General features: G+C 35.5%; 1 pseudogene; it reads left to right on the top strand.

The window, feature by feature from the left end:
• The first annotated feature begins 1703 nt into the window (after positions 1-1703).
• On the top strand, positions 1704-8662 carry LOC116857134 (annotated as a pseudogene).
• Positions 8663-17197: the final 8535 nt, after the last annotated feature.

Genomic DNA, 17197 nt, shown 5'->3' with positions numbered 1-17197 from the left:
CAAGTACTCAATATGAATTAGATTTCAACAGGCTCTCAGAGTGAATGTGGAAAAGATTCCCCTATTTCCAAATGCTGCAAGCAATCTTAAAATATATGTTTTTATTAAAAAAAAGTTTCTAATGTTAAAATTGCTTCTATGCCAAAAAAAGCTGCTGTTCTATTTAACAAGCTGCTTTAGTATATATAATTTTGTCATTTATTAATTTCACTAATAAAGCAATGAACATGCACATTTTTGTGCCATTTTTTTTCTACTGAAAATTTTTTTAGAATTAGTTCGATTACAATTCTGTGCAAGTTGAAATGCCATTTTAAAAATTCCAAGAAGTGGATGGAACTAGAGGGTATTATGCTGGAGCAAAATAATTCAATCAGAGAAAGACAGTTATCATAGGATCTCCCTGATATAAGGAATTTGAGAGGCAGAGTGGGGGTTTGGGAGACAGGGAAGGAAAAATAATGAAACAAGATGGGATCGGGAGGGAAACAAACCATAAGAGATTCTTAATCTCACAAAACAAAATGAGGGTTGCTGGGAGGAAGGGGTATGAAGAGGGTGGTTGGGTTATGGACATTGGGGAGGGTATGTGCTATGGTGAGTGCTGTGAAATGTGTAAGCCTGATGATTCACAGACCTGTACCCCTGGGGCAAATAATACATTGTAGGTTAACAAAAAGTAATTAATTTAAAAAATAATAAAAATAAAAATTCCAAGTACAAGAGCATTCCTCTAGGAATGGGAGAAGAGATTCCATAAATATCACAAGCTACTTAATTTCTAGATTCAGTTTTAGTTTTCAACCTTTACATTCAGGTGTTTATTTTTTAACTAGCTAACTGCTTAAGTCTGACTATAGCTAGACATTAGGTTTTTCAAGTACATCTAATAAAAAGGGCTTAGTGTTTGGTTTGCTGATTCAGGCATTTTACTGTTAGGAAACTATCTCTATAAATAGAGTAAATTCTGTAATGCCTAAATATTTGGCAAAAGCTATTTCTAAGATAATTTAGAAAAGTAACAGAAAATAGATCATGCTGACAACTAATCAATTAGCTCTTAGGGAGAGGAAAGGCAAGCAATCGTGTCAAATCAGCAGCACTGACTGTGCCAGAACTAATAGCCCACAGAAGCAAACTGACTTTTGATTGTAGAAATGGAAGGAATTGTATTTGATGCCTAAATATGTAGTTAACTTTATAAAGAAGGGTTCAAGTGTATTGTGAATGGTCGTTACTAATTCAAATATGGTCTCTTGACATCTTTGTTCCTTGAAGGATACAAGTGTGTAATTAATGTGATAGCAACAAATATTTTGTTTAGATGTGTGTAAGAAAGCATGGCTTTACACCTCATCTTATTATCCAGCTGCCACAGTGACTTGGTAACTTTGGAAAAATTGTTCATACTTTTCTAGCTTGATTGCCCTTAAGAAATGTTTTTGCTTTGAACTTATCTTAAGTTTGGAGAGAAACATGCACAATATTTGAGGAAAGTAGGTAAAATGCTAATTAGCAAAAGTAGTATTAGCTATGTGGAATCCAATGAGGGTTTTTTTTTCTCTTTTGTGTAAAATGGGGACAGAGACAGCATTCAAAGAGCCGAAGATAAATTGATCCTTAGAAAAACGAAAAAAAAAACAAACAAAAGAAAGCAATTAAGGAAAATTTAGTCAGACTATCAGGAAAAACAGGATCTGGAGATGCCGTTGGTAAAGTTTAATAAGAAAGAACATGACAACCATACAAGATCTGGATGTAGAGATGAAAAATGAGGTTTGGATGGGGCTGGGGGGAAGAAAAGAGGAGAATAAGAAAGCAAGAATGAGGAAAAGTAGAGAAAAAAGAGATAAGGAAAGAGAGGAGCAAGGGAAATATTAAGTACATACACACAGATGGACGGCTCAATTTGGAGGAAAGACATAGCCCAAGAAAAAAGTATGGCAAGGGCTTAAAATTCTAGAATTAAAAATATGATTTCAAAAAAAGATTTACAAAATTTAAGAAAACAAAGATGACTTATGACAGAATTACACTAAAAAGATTAGAAAGCTAAGGATGTTCGATTAACTCTATTACAGAATAATTCAGAAAAAAAAATTTAAAGACTGGAATATGTGAAGTGTAATCAACGTTACAGATAAAAGACTGTGATGAACATAGTATATGCAGGGAAAAAACACAGTTTGAAGAAATTAAACAGAATATAAATGGGGAGAAAAGACCTATGTTTGTTTATTTTGCAGGATAATCTCCCCTAAAATGAAATAGTAAACATATCAGAAGAGTTTGTGATACAATAGAAAAGTTTCTGTATATTATATATACATATCTTGGTAATGAGCAACATGGATATATGCCAGGTAAATTATCAAACTTCACGAATAAAAGACAAGATTCCTTAAGTACGCAGTCAAGGAAAGCACATCACTAGAAAGAAGGAAATCAGATTCGTCTCAGATTTCTCTACAGCCACATTCAAGGATAAAAGATAAGAAAGTTATGGACATAAACTTCTCAAAGGAGAAAATAGTCTCGCTCAGGAATATTCTACCCATTCAACTTGACAAATACAAAGATAGCAGAGAGACATATCAAACACGCTAGAACTCTACAAATGTAGTATCCATGAATTCTAGGGGATAAAGCTTGATAAAATGCAGCAAACCAGGAGATCAATAATGAAGAAAGAAAATGCATCATAAAAGGACTGGTGGTGCACATTAAATCTACTGTTTTGCTATGACTGAACATCTGGGGAATTGTGTTTGCAGAACAGATGGTAAATTTTATAAACTCTAATAGTTTAAAATATTATAACTAACAAATACTGAAAGATATGGGGTGGGGAAGTAGGGAAAAGGTTAAGAACGCTAATCACCTTTCCTTCAGACTAGGGAATACATTAATGTTACCTAAAATTGAAAGATGGTAATTAAAAAAAAATCACAGTGATACTAACCAATTAATATTCTTTTCTCATTCATTTAGAAAATTTACAATAATTTTTTTTGAAGGAAAACATGTAAGTTTTACTAGTTTTTACATTTAAAATGTTATTTTTCTTAGCAAAATTCAAGTAAACAAATTTAATTAAACATTTTTTTCTCTATTTCTGGGGTGCCTGGGTGACTCCATTGGTTAAGCATCAGATTTTTGATTTTGGCTCAGGTCATAATCTCCTGGTCTTGAGAATCACCCCCACGTCAGGCTCCACGCTCAGTGCAGAGTCTGCTAGAGATTCTCTCTCTCTCCTTCTCCCTCTCTCCTCTCCCACCTGGCTCACATATACCCTCTTTTCCCTTCCCTCTCCCTCCCTTCCTCATGATCACATGTTCCCTCTTTATCCCACCCTCTCCCCTCCCCCTCATGCTCACATGACTCCTCCTTCCTTCTCCCTCATCTATGGCCATACCACCCTGAATGTGTCCAGTCTCATCTGATCTATTTCTCTCTAGGATAAATAAATTTTTCTCTACCTTTATACATATCTGTTTCTACATACATACATACAAGGAGATGTCTGGAAGGATATTAACATCTGTGAGATTTTGGATAATTTGTTACTTCATAATTTTGTATATGGCCTGAATTATTTTTTTGATAACCTTATGTCATTTTGATAAAATTTATAGTGACCAATGAAGTTAATTTGTTGGGTTGGTAAAAATATTTCTAGTGATTCCCCTCCCCCCACCTCCAACCCCAAGTCCTATGGAAAGATTTTGGTAGAAAATGATAGCATTTGTTTCACTACAGAAAATATTTTGATCTTATTGTAGCATCCTCACCAGAGAAAATGAAAGGCTAGCGTGGAATGGTTGATTACAAGAAGCACTTAAATGATGGCTTTGAAAGAGAGAGATCCTTAATCTAAATTGACCAGTAAACTGCCTGGTCACACCTAACCTTCTTATTCATACTTGGGAGTCTAGAGATCAGGGTTTTGGACACATAATTGTTGCTTAATACCCACTGAGTTGTTCTACACAATTCTAAGGTTTTGCTTTACACAAAGATTACTGGGCAACACTCCACTAAATTCAATAAGCATTAAGAGCTGAAGTCCATTCTAGATGTTTTTTACTGAAAATGCACAAACCAAAAGTGCTAACGTCCAAAGAAACTGCATGGTTAAGAGGTAGGGAGGAAGAACTCTGTGTCATATGGAATAAAGTGCAAAATGCAATCCCTACCATTTTCTGGCATAGTCTTTCATGATAAATAGCCTGCATTTCAAATCGTTTCTTCAATTTTATGTTTCTTTATAACAGAGGCTAAAAATGAACACAGTCATCATTACATATGTCTTCAGTCTGTATTTCAATCCTACTTCATCAGTATTAGCTGTTAGATTATCTCTTGCATTTTCCTCTCATTTTAATAAAATAAAAGCAAGCTGCAATAATCAATAAAATTTAATCAACACCACCAAAACTAAAAAATGGATTCCATAGTTAGTGCCATCTAGCATGAACCAATATAAAGTCAGATTGGAACCAAAAAAAGTTTCAATAAAAAGTAGGTGTACAAATGTCAAATGTACAACATTCAAGGATCAACTCTAACATGAAGACCAGAATGCTTTAAACGTGCTTTAAGTTTGTTGAAATGGGGATTTGGGAAATGTTATCAAAGAGGGAAAAGTGAAATTGGCTATGAATCATTATAGCTGCAGAAAGAGAGACTGTTGACCAGACACACAAACACAATCAACAAACTACGAAGCAGTGAATCATTTGAGAAAACATCCACTCTAAACTCAATCTGTAAGAAAGGGAATGACAGGCCTCCTCCTATGTCTGAAACTCAGAAAAATTAAAAATTTTTAGATACTGAAAAATAATGCCTATAGTAATTGTAAAAGCACTTTAGCTAGAAAACTTGATAAACCACTCCTCCTCCTGTCTACACGACTAGCTGTTCTTTAAATGTTAGGATAAATACTTACAGAGAAACTTTATCTTTCAATAAATAATCTAATAATAGTTTATTGCACTGTTATCTACTTGAGGAAATAGACTTCTGTTTGGAAACTCAGAGCTATGGAAATCGTGTCCTGAGTAGGGAAAGTAGGAAACCTACAGCTCAAATGAAATCTTACTTTCATGTAAATATCCCTAATATAATACTTAATCCCCAAATTATTTCAGGGCCCCATCTACTGTAAATATAGTCTAAAAACTGAATGTGAATGTAATAGATACTCAACTTCTTATTCATCAAGAAAGAATGCAAAAACTGATAATTCATTCTTCCATATATAATATGGCTTTTTTGGAACTTGTAGAAGGGTAGAACCATTTATCTTAGGAACCAAAAAATTGGTACAACTCCAAATAAAAGTTATAAATCTGTTCACTACTTCCATACTAATACCAGTATTTATGGTAACCTTACCAATTATACTAACCACCTCTAACATCTACAAAAGTGATTTATATCCACACTGTGTAAAAAATATCCTCTCTTATCCCTTCTTACCCAGTCTGATCCCCATACAATATTCATTTATTTGGGCCAAGAGAATTGTTTTAAACTAATACTGAATTACCACTCAAATCCTAAATCTATCCCTTAGTTTTAGATTAGACTATTTCTCAATAATATTTACACCAGTAGCACTTTTCATTACATGATCAATTACAGAATAATATCAGTATGATATAACTCAGATCCCAACATTAACCAATTTTTCAAGTACTTATATTCCTTATTACTGTGCTAATTTTAGTTACCACCAACAACCTTCTTCAACTATTCATTGGATGAGAGGGAATAGGAATCCCACCTTTTCTACTCACTGGGCAATGACACAGACAAGCAGATTCAACACTGTGACCCTCTAAGCAATTCTTTTATTTCCCACCTTGTTACATTTTAAAATTTAAATTCAATTCAATTTTCATATAATGTTCAATAATTCATAATGGTATATAACACCAAGTGCTAATCACACCACATGCCTTCCTTAATGCCCATCACCCAGCTATCCCATCCACCCTCTTTTCTGCAACACTCAGCTTATATCCTGGAGTCAAGCAAGAGTCTCATATGGTTTGTCTGCCTCCCTGATTTCTTCCCATTCAGTTTTCCCTCCCTTCCCCTATTGTCCTCCGCACTATTCCTTATGTTCCTCATATGAGTGAATTCATATAACCGTCTTTCTCTGATTAACTTATTTCACTCAGCAGAATACCCTCCAATCCCATCCATGTTGATGTAAATGGTAGATATTCATCCTTTCCGATGACTGAGTAATATTCCATTGTATATATGAACTACATCTTCTTTATCCATTCATCGTTGAAGGACATCATGGCTCCATCCAGTTTGGCTATTGTAAACATTGCTACTATAAACATTGGGGTACATGTGCCCTTTCTTTTCACTACATCTGTATCTTTGGGGTAAATACCCAGGAGTACAATTGCTGGGTTATAGGGTAGCTCCATTTTTAACATCTTGAGGAACCTCCAAACTGTTTCCCAGAGTGGCTGTACCAGCTTGCATTCACACCAAAAGTGTAAGAGGGTTCCCCTTTCTCCATATACTCACCAACATTTGTTTTTTTTAATCTTATTAATTTTTGCCATTCTAACTGGTGTAAGGTAGTATCTCATTGTTATGTTGCTGATGGCAAGTGATGTGGAGCATTTTTCCATGTGTCTGTTAGCCTTTGTATGTCTTCTCTGGAGAAGTGTTGGTTCAGGTCTTCTGCCCATGTCTTGACTGGATTACTTGTTTTTTGGGTGTTGAGTTTGAGACATTCTTTACAAATCTTGGATACCAGCTCTTTATCTGTAATATCATTTGCAAATATCTTCCTCCATTCTGTAGGTTGCCTTTTAGTTTTTTGTTGATTGTTTCCTTTGCTGTGCAGAAGCTTTGATTTTTCTGCATTTTTTTAAAAAGATTTTATTTATTTATTTGACAGAGAGAGAGCACAAGTAGGCAGAGAGGAAGACAGAGAGAGAGGAAGGGAGGCAGGCTCCTTGCTGAGCAGAGAGCCCGATGTGGGGCTCAGTCCCAGGACCCTGGGATCATCACCTGAGCCGAACGCAGAGGCTTTAACCCACTGAGCCACCCAAGTGCCCCTATTTTTCTGCATTTTTTAAAGATTTTTTTTTTTTAATTTTAAGTAATCTCTGTACTCAATTGTGGTGCTCAAACTCAGAACCCCAAGATCAAGAGTTGCATGCTCTACCAACTGAGCCAGGCAGGGGCCCCTAAATTTGCATTTTAAAAAATTTTATTAACATATAATGTATTATTTGCTTCAGGGGTACAGGTCTGTGATTCATCAGTCTTACACAATTCACAGCCCTCACCATAGCACGAGCACTGCCCAATGTCCATCAACCTACTTCCTCAATTTTTTTCTCAAGTGTTCTGTAGTTTCTAGAGTACACATCCTTTACCTCCAAGCAATCTTTTTTTTTTTTTAAGATTTTATTTATCTATTTGACAGAGAGAGAGAGAGAGATCACAAGTAGGCTGAGAGGCAGGCAGAGAGAGAGAGGGAAACAGGCTCCCTGCTGAGCAGAGAGCCCAATGTGGAGCTCAATCCCAGAACCCTGAGACCATGACCTGAGCCGAAGGCAGAGGCTTTAACCCACTGAGCCACCTGGGCACCCGACCTTCAAGCAATTCTATAAACCACGTAGGAGGGAGTGGATTCACTGTATCAAGAATATGGGTTCCTATTTACCCTGACTCGATACTTTCAAATTTCTGTACTCAACTTCAATCATATTAATTCTCCATTAATCAGACTACTTTTAGCCACAACTGGCAAATCTGCCCGATTTGACATTCACCCAGGACTTCACTAGGCCTAGAAGAACCTATACCCATTCAAGTACCATAGTTGTAGTAGGTGTCTTTCTACTAATCCATTTCCATTCACTAATAGAAAATGAAACTATTCAAACAGTAACAACTCTTACTAGGAGGTATCACTACATTATGTACAGCAATCTTGCGTCTTGCCAAAATGATATTTTAAAAATTGTTGCTTTCTCCACCTCAAGCCAGTTAAACCTAATAGTAACTGTTAGTATTAATCAACCACATTTAACATTTCTCCACATCTGCATTCTTTAAAACTATACTGTTTATATGTTCCAGATCCATTACTTATAATCTAAATGATTATAATCTAAATGATGAACAAGACATCTGAAAAATAGAACTATTTAAAGCATTACCTTTCACCACAGTCTCACTCACCAGTGGCAGCTTAGCATTAATAGGAATACCCTTCCTCACAAGTTTTTATTCCCAAGTCTTAATTATTAAAACCACAACACATTGTATACCAATGCACATGAGCCCTGTTAATTACTCATTACCACTTCTCTAACAGCTGTCTACAGCACCCAAATTATTTTCTTCACTCCTAGGACAGACCCATTTTTCTACTTTAATTATAATTAGTGAAAACAACCCATTCTTAATCAATTCTATTAAATGTCTTTTAATGGGGAGTATCTTGGCCAGATTCTTAATTTCTAAGATTACCCCAACTATCTCACAGATAATTATGCCTTCCTATCTAAAATTAACAGCCACTGCTATAATTATCTTGGGTTTTATTCTGGCACTTTAAGTGAACTTTACAACACAAACACCACTAAGATTTGATCATCCTTCATGCTAATCCCAATTCTCAAATCTTCTCAGATATTTTCCAACTCGTATACACTGCTTCTCACCATTAATGAAATTTATTGTCAAGTCTGGCTCTTATATGCAACTGATAAATTACTGAACACTCTATCTGAAGCTAATGATGTACTGTATGTTGGTTAATTGAATTTAAATTAAAAATTTTTTAAATTTATTTTTTTAAATAAATGTTTAAATGATGTTGGAAATCCAACATCATTACTACTAGACCTAACTTGACTAGAAAGTGTATTACCAAAATCCATTTCCCACTTTCAAATAAGACTCTCCATACCAATTAGACCTTTTTCATCAGAAATTAAATTATATCTTTTCCTCTTTTCTCATCATATTAATCCTAAACCTATACCTAATTTCTAGGAGTAACCTGTAGAATGACCATAATGCCAGTCAGCAACAAACAACCAATCACAACCTAGTAGTCTAATAGCACATCTATATAATGAGGCAATTTCTATAGCCTCTTCACCAAAACAAACAAACCAAAACAGAACAAAACCACCTCAGAATTCCTGGTATGATAGATTACTCAGTCCTCTAACCAATTAAACTTAAAAAAAAAAAATGAGGTGGATGTTATGTTTAAGACCTGAAACTACCATAACTTTCAGCAAGAGCCCTGAAAGAAACATCTCTAAGATAATTATATTAGAAACCCAATCCTCAGGATATTGCTCAGTGGCCAAAACCTTGTATAATCAAAAACCACCAAAATCCATCCCTCAATTAAGTCTTAAAAAAAAAATTAAACCTGGAAAAGATCCACCAAGATTTCTGACATTACCACAACTGATTCCAGCATTTAAGCAACCCTAACCCACCATAAATAGAAGGTTGAAAAACAAAACAACAACAACAAAAACCTGCAAAACTAATCACAAAAATAGTACTTAAAACACAGTATAGGTCATTATTATTCTCACATTTCTTTTTAAAGATTTATTTGAGGGGTGCCTGGGTGGCTCAGATGGTTAAGTGTCTGCCTTCAGCTTAGGTCATGATCTCCAGGTCCTGTGATTGAGCCCATCAGGCTCCCTGCTCAGTGAGGGAGTCTACTTCTCACTCTGACCCTTCCCCTTCTTGTGCTCTCTCTGCATCTATCTCTGAAAAAAAAAAAAAAAAAAACAGGAAAAAAAATATTTGAGAGATAGAGGAAGAGTGCAAACGAGAAGTGGGAGGGTCAAAGAAAGGGAGAGAATTTCAAACAGACACATTTTAAACCGAGCCCCACATGAGGCTCAAGACCACAACCCTGAGATCATAACCAGAGCCAAAAATCAAGACTCCAACGTTTAACTAACTTAGCCACCCAGAAACCCCGTCGCATGGATTTTACCCATGACCAGTGAACTAAAATCACCATTGTATTTCAACTCTATGTACATTAATGACCAACATCCAACAATCCTATCTCCTATCCACTAATCCAGATTTATTTATTTATCCAAATTTATCAGCCCCAAGCATCTCATCATGATGATATTTTGACACCCCTTTAGGAACCTGCTTAACTTTATGAACTCTAACAGGACTATTCCTAGCTACACACTATATACATCAGACATTAATAATAACTGTCTTTCAGCCAAAACCCATATCTGCAGAGATGTAGGTTATGGATGAATTATCTAATATCTATACACCAATGAAGCATCCATATATTTTTTTCTACTTATTCATTCATGTAGGATGTAGCCTATGCTATGGAGCTTATACCTTCCTAGAAACATGAAATATGAAAAGCATTCTATTATTCATCGTAATAGCCACAACATTCTTGGATTTATGAAGCCAAATATCCTTCTGAGGTGCAACAGTCCTTACAAATCTTTCAGCTATGCCTTTCGTCAGCATTAGCCTGACGAATGAATGGTAGAATGAATCTGAGGGGGACTTTCAGTGAGCAAAGCTATGCATACTGACCCTTCACCTTTCACTTTATCCTTCAATGCATTCATGGTCTCAGTCCTAGTGATTGCCCACTATTTCTTCATGGAAAAGGATCCAAAAACCCATTAGGAATCTCATCTGACATGGATAAAACTCCAACCCAAAATTTCACATAGTGAAAGATATCCTAGGACCCTTATTCCTAATTCTGGTGCTATCCGTTTCAGTCCTATTTTCACCTGACCTGTTAGGAGATCCAGAAAATATACTTCAGCCGACACCCTCAATGCTCCCCAATCCCCACATTAAACCAGGATGATATTTCTTATTCACCCACACAATTAAAGACCCTCTCCTCATAAATTAGGCAATGTATTATCCCTAATTTTCTCAATTCTAGTCCTAACAATCGTTTCAACGCTTCACACACCAATAATAATGAAAGATAATATTCCAACCCCTTATTGGTGCTTCTTCTGATTACTAGTAGCAGACAGAACACTAACATGCATCGGAAGACAACCTGTTGTACATCTATTCATCTTTAATACTCAGCAAGCATCAGTTTTACATTTTCTCCTCATTCTTATATGGAAGCACTCACAAAAATTACTAAAAATAGTATTCTAAAATATAGAATATTTATAATATATTCCTCTGTTCCTGTAAACCAGAAAAAGAATACTTGTCTTTAGAACTCAAGGAAAAAGCCCCAGCTCCACCACCAGTATCCAAAACTGAAATTCTAAACTAATCCTTGAAAATTCATACATGAACAAAAACATTGTCATATACTGTTAGTATGAAAAAATCCTAAATTAATCCTATTGTTATTTACTTTGTACATTTAGTCTACCACATATTTAGTGTGTGTGTGTATATATATATATATCTGATAATATATGCCATGTGTAATTTTGCATTAATGATTTACCCCAAATATTACCATGTACATTAAATTAATATATGAAGCATTTTGTCATACATATAAATCCTATACCCTACAAAATCCATGACAGAATACACATGATTAGTATTACATAGGACATATTAATCAGACATACCCCATTAACTCAAATAATTTTTTTAAAGATGGTTTCTAAATTTATTCATTTGAGAGAAAAAAAGTGAGCAAAAGCGGGGGGCAAGATCAGAGAGTGAGTGAGAAGCAGGCTCCCTGCTGAGCCGAGAGCCCAACGTGGGGCTCAATCCCAGGACCCCATGATCAAGACCTGAGCCAAAGGCAAACAGATGCTTAACCTAATAAGCTACCCAGGCAATCCTAAGTCAAATCATTTTTATCAACATGTTTACCAAAACCAAAAACATTACTTGATCACCAAGCTTTGAGAAACCAGCAATCCATCCACAAATGAGTCCCTCTTCTCCCTGTGGTCATAATTTGTGGGTTTCTAAAAATGATGTGGTATCTGGTTCTTACTTCAGGACCATCTCACCTAGACCTGCCCATTCCTCCCTCTTAAAAAAGATTTCTCAATGGACTAATGACTAATCAACCCATGCTCACAGATAATTGTGGTGTCACACATTGATATTTAATTTTGGGGGTGGGGTGGGAGTGGAGATGATGTGACTCAGCTATGGCCTTTTCATAGTTGAACACTTGTACCTGAGGTTATATTGAATATTACCTCCATCATCAACCATATGGTGTTATTCAGTCAATGGTTACAAGATATGGAAAAATTATATGTGTGCATATGTATGTTCTCACCAATTAGCTTAGCAAACTCCCTACACCCACTTAAACCTTATAGTGTATGTAATCTTGCGAAACTCCCAGACAAGATTAAATCTATCAACCCTAATTTCCTATCTCCTAAGTACTTTAATTATGACTAAATACACACCTGACCAAAACTACAGATTAACATTCCTATTCTCAGCTCTCACAGATTAGGAAAAAACTACTCAATTTTTAAAATTTTTTTCTGTGGATACCAGTATGGATACTTAAATTCACAAAATTTCCATAGACAAGAATTACCCTAGATCAGACATTTTCTTTGATTAAAATTAAAGTATAGTAAACTAAGCCCTAAAATAAAATTACACATGACTCTTAACATTGAGAAATGAGAAAAAAAAATTCACCCAACTTTAAAAATCATTCAGCTGATACCAACAGATCACTTAAATTCATCAACTCTTCGTGGGCATATGTGATTCATTAATGCAGCTTAATTAGAGCAAGGCACTGAAAATGCCTATATGAGTTTACCAACTCTATATGTCCATAGGTTTGATCCCAGTCCTTGTACTAATCTTTAAAATAATTACACATACAAGTATTTCCATTCTAGTGAGAATGTCCTCTAAATCGATGAACAAAAGGAGTAGGCATCAAGGGACTAAAAGTTCCTAACACCTTGCTTTACCACACCTCTACAGGAAACAGCAGTGATAAAAATTAAACCATAAACACGTTTGACTAAGTTATAGTAATTAGGGTTGGTAGATTCTGTGCTAGCCCCTGAAGTCACAGCATTAACCCAAATTATTATAGCTTTGGTGTGAAGCATGTTAAAGGTAACTCCTATAGTAAAGTTAAATTTTAATTAGGCTGCAAGAAGCTACAGCTAAAAAACAAACAAACCATGAAAGTGACTAATGTTCTTGACTATAGGATAACTAAGACCCAAACTGGGACTAGACACTCTACTATGCTTAACCCCAGACTCAAGTAATTATAAACAAAATATTCACTAGAGGACTACTACTTGCAACAGCCTAAAACTCAAAAGAATTGGTGGTGCTGTGTAGCCCACTAGCAAAGTCTGTTCTGTAATCAAAAAACCTTACCAACTCTGGCTAATAATGGCCTGCGTACTGCCATTCCCTGCAAACCCTAAAAAGGAATTACAGTAAGCACAAATATAAAACATAAAAACATTACATCAAGGTGTAGCTTATGGGATAGAAAGAAATGGGCTACATTTTCTACTCTAAGAACATTAAATGTTATAGCAAAGTTTTTATAAAACTAAAAACTGAAATATGATTAAGTAGTAAATAGAGAGTTTAATTAGGTCAAGAAGCATACACACTGTCCATCACCCTCCTCAAATATCAAAATGCATTTAGTAATTGTTAATAAATTATATGTAAGAGGAGACAAGTCATAACAAGATAAGTATACCGGAAAGTGTGCCCGGATAAATAAATCAAAGTCTAGCTTAAACAAAGCACCTAGTTTACACCTAGGAGATTTCATATTAAATGACCACTTTGAACCATGGCTAGCTCAAAGTTACCAAACTCAATTATAAGTAAATTAAAAGCAGCTACCAATTAAGGTTTGAAGCTCAGTACATGTTATTTATCTTAGTTCAAAAACAAAACAAAACAAAACTCCTGACCTAATACTGGATTAATCTATTAGTTAACAGAAGCAATATTGTTAATAAGAGCAACAGAAATGATTTCTCTTTGCATAAGCTTATATCAGAATGGAACTGCTGATAGTTAACAAGATGAATCCAAGCCAATAATTATTAAATCTATTATTAACCCTATATAGGTACACATTTAAGATTAGGGAAAAAGTGAGAGGAACTTGGCGAACACAAACCCACCTCTTTACCAAAAACATCACCTTTAGTGATTTTTAATGTCAGAAATACTGTCTGCCAGTAACATCCTGTATAAGGTCTTTGATATCCTGACCGTGCAAAAGCAGCACGATCATTTTTCCCCTATATATGGACTCGTGTTATCAATGGCTGCATGAGGATTTTACTGTCTCTTAGTCAGTGGAATGGACCTTCCCAAGAAGAGGTGGGAATGACATAAGATGAGGAGACCCTAAGGAATTAATTAACTAGGCCAAAAATTACCAAACAAGACAAAAACAAAAATTAGCCAAATTTAAGGGATAACAAAACTTTATATGGGCTTACAATTTTGGTTGGGCTACAATTTATAATTTAGATGGATTTATAATTTGGGTTGACAATAAAAACCTCTGAGTGACTAAAAATCTAGACCAATTAATCAAAATATTTTATCACTTATTGATCCAAAATATAGATCAATAGAACAAGTTACCCTAGGGATAACAGTGCAATCCATATTGGTAATATGGTTCAAGACCCTGATGTTGGGTCAGGACACCCTAATGGTATAAGTGCTATTAATAATTTATTTGTTCAACAATTAAGTCCTACATGATCTCTGTTCAGACCAGAGAAATCCAAGTCTGTTTGTATCCTATACTTCTCCCAATGTGAAGAGACAACAGAAATAAGGCCTACTTTACAAAAGTGCCTTCAAGCTAATAGATGATGTAGTCTTAATCTAATTAATTTATACAAACCTGCCCAAGGACAGAGTTCCATAGGGTGGCAAAGCCCAGTAATTGTGTAAAACTTAAACCTTAATTGCCAGAGGTTGAATTCCTCTTCTTAACAGTAGGCTCATAATTAATATCCTTTTATTAGTTAACCCTATTTTACTTGTTATAGCATTCCTCCCATTAGTGGAGTGAGAATTATTATTAGGTTATAGGAGACTTCATAAAGGATCAAATATCACTGGCCTCTTACAACCTATCACTGATACCGTCAAACTACTCATTAAAGAACCACTACAACCACTATCATCAGTGTCCACATTTATCATTGTACCAATCCTAGTTCTCACCGTGGCCGTAATGATATGAATTCCACTACGCATACCATATTCATCATGGCATCCCATTCAAACTAGCCATATCAAGTTTAGTTGTCTACTCTCCATTCTCTGATCAACTGAGCTTCAAACTCAAAATATTCATTAACCAGAACCCTGTAGGCAGTAGCACAATTCTCTATTTTGATCAATTAGCAATCATCCTACTGTCGGTCCTGTCACTAAATGGACCATTTACACTTTCAACATTACCCAAGAATACCTAGTACTAATTTTTCCATATTGACCACTATCCATAAAACAATTGATCTCAATTCTAGCAGAAACCAGTCAAGCTCCATGTGACCTAACAGAAGGAGAATCTGAACTCATTTCTGGTTTCAGCAATGAATATACACCAAGTCCATTTGTCATATTCTTTCTAGCAACTTAAGCTATTTTTATAAGAATTCTATTTTTAGGGACATTTCACAATCCCTACATATGAGAATTGTATGCAATCATTTTTATTATCAAAACTCTTCCAAGGGGCACCCGGGTGGCTCAGTGGGTTAAAGTCTCTGCTTTCTGCTCAGGTCATGATCCCAGAGTCCTGGGATCAAGCTCGGCATGGGGGTGGGGGGCCGCTTTCTGCTCTCTGCTCAGTGGGGAGCCTGCTTCCTCCTCTCTCCCTGCCTGCCTCTCCACCTACTTGAGATCTCTGTCAAGTAAATAAATAAAGTTAAAAAAAAAAAAAAAAAAACCCTTCACCAGAAAAGGTTTATGACTCACTAAAAGCTCACATGATGGCTAACATCTTTGGGGCACCTGGGCAGCTCGGTGGGTTGAGCCTCTGCCTTTGGCTCAGGTCATGATCTCAGGGTCCTGGGATGGAGCCCCGCATTGGGCTCTCTGCTCAGCGGGGAGTCTGCTTCCCCCTCTCTCTCTGCCTGCTTTTCTGCCTACTTGTGATCTCTCTCTCTGTGTCAAATAAATAAATAAAATATTTAAAAAACAAAACAAAACAAAACAAAACAAAACCTCTTCCAGATGTCTGGGTGGCTCAACCCACTGCCTTTGGCTCAGGTCATGATCCCAGAGCCCTGGGATCGAGTCCTGCATTGAGCTCCCAGCTCCGTGAGGAGTCTGCTTCTCCCTCTGACATTCTCCCTTCTCATGCTCTCTCATACTCTTTTTCTCAAATAAATAAAATCTTAAAAAAAAAAACAAACTCTTCCATCTGTTTTTTTTTATGAATCCAAGCATCTTATCCATGATTCTGATTCCCATCAACTCATTATGAAGATATATTCTACCTTTGTATATGACATGTATCACTCATTACCCATTATGTTAAGCATTCCACCACAAACATAAATGTCTGATAAAAGAATGATAGAGTAATAGAGATTTAACTCCTCTTATTTCTAGGATTACAGAAATTGAACCTACTCTGAAGAATTCAGAAATCTCCATACTACCATATTATACTATATTCTATAGGAAGTTCAGCTAAATGAGCTATTGGGTCCATACCTCAAAAATGTTTATTTGTAAGTCAAGTGCTTATACACAGATTTGGTAACTATTTGGCATAGAGCTGTTTTCATATTAAATCTTTTATTGTATTTGAAATTTCAAACTAATTCGTATCAGAACACATTTTATTTTGCAATTTGACTTGTGCCTTTTTTTTTAAATGTGCTTGAATTCAGACTACTTGACATCTAATCCTTCTGAAATCCTTGGGAAATTTGGGCCTTTATAAAATTACCTAAAACTCTGTGCTTCAGTTTCCTCTTTTGTAAAATGGAAATAATAATATCTCCCTAATATGGTGGTGAGGTTTAAAGATTTTAGAATTATATTAAACATATGTGCTGAGCAAAGACTAGCTGTTATTACTACTGGTCCCTTATTTACCAAAGAGTAAGGACCAAGTTTTTATTTTAAAGATTTTATTTATTCGTTTGAGAGAGAGCATGCT

Source organism: Lontra canadensis, unplaced genomic scaffold (assembly GCF_010015895.1).
Source record: "Lontra canadensis isolate GAN:19392208 unplaced genomic scaffold, GSC_riverotter_1.0 scaffold118, whole genome shotgun sequence".
In the NCBI taxonomy this organism is placed as follows: Eukaryota; Metazoa; Chordata; class Mammalia; order Carnivora; family Mustelidae; genus Lontra; species Lontra canadensis.
This window is presented reverse-complemented; position numbering and strand designations above follow the sequence as displayed.